A 1,272-nucleotide genomic window follows, 5' to 3' on the forward strand; every position below is an offset into this window, starting at 1 on the left:
TTCTGGTTTCTTTGTAGCGACGTAGTCGCGGTATGTTGTCTAGGCTGGTCTCGAACTTCTGGGCTCAGGCGATCCTCCCGCCTCGGTCTCCCGCAGTGCTGGGATTACAGGCGTGAGTCACTGACCTGGTGCTGCCAAAGGTCACCTCCAAATCCCGCCCCTCCTTCATCCTTCAGTAGAGCTGAAAATACCTTTCTTGAAGGGTCTAAGGCTGAGAATACACACATAGAACGCAGTACAGTATCTGGCACCCAACAAAATGCCTGGTAAATGTTACCTGCTAATTCTGTATATGCCATTAAGATCGCCTTTTTTCTCAAGTCAGTGACGACTTGCCGAACACTTGAGTAGCCAGTTCTCTCTATTTTATTTTAACCTTTGCACCTTGCATTTTAAATTTATGACTAGCTAACTAGTCCCTTTTAAAGAGGAGGAATGAGGCCACCGCAGGGCAGGGCAGGGTCTCTGGAGGACTCATCCCTGCTTAGAGGAAACTTGTGCGCACTGAGTCATCAGGGTTGGTCCTCTCCGCTGCCTCTCTCTTTCATCTAGAATTAACACAGTTCACTGCCTCCTTTTTATGGCTGCTTAAATCCTCTGTATGGCTGGCTAAAAATAGCCACAAACTGCAATCTTCTATCCTAGGAGTCCTTACTCTGAGGACCCACAAGTTTTCAGAATGGGTTGAATTCCTTGTTACTGGACAAAGAGACTCTGAGTGAGTCTTCACGGAGTTTGGCAAAGAGGTCTCTCAAAGTCCAGTTTCTGCTTCTTTCTCTGGTTGAAAAGATTTTTAAAAGGAACATACTGCGTTTATTTTAAAGACTACAAAATAGATTCATGGTCTATCCCAGACTCTTGAGTTCTTGAGGTAGACGTATGTGTGTGTGTGTGTGTGTGTGTGTAATTTTGTTTTGAGTCTTTGGCTGCAAAATCTGTTTTTCATACTTCTGCTGAGATGGAGCCATGTGTATGCTGCATTCATCTAAGCAATAAAACAACACAAAGCACCTCCCTAACAGAAAAGCTGGGTTATTTCTATGCTTAGTTACAGTTTTATATAAAGTATCAGTTTTGTGAGTGTTTGTCCTGGCAATTACAAAAACAAAACAGAACAGATTTTAAATGGAACCAGGGGATGAGAGTTAATAAAATTCCAGAACATTTAAAATAAGGGTTGGTTTAGCCGGGTGTGGTAGCGCGTGCCTGTAGTTCCAACTACTTGGAAGGCTGAGGCGGAAGGATCGCCGGAGCCCGGCAGGTCGAGGCTGC

Source organism: Carlito syrichta, unplaced genomic scaffold, assembly GCF_000164805.1.
Source record: "Carlito syrichta isolate Samal-C Ts95f unplaced genomic scaffold, Tarsius_syrichta-2.0.1 Scaffold313175, whole genome shotgun sequence".
NCBI classification, from domain to species: domain Eukaryota; kingdom Metazoa; phylum Chordata; class Mammalia; order Primates; family Tarsiidae; genus Carlito; species Carlito syrichta.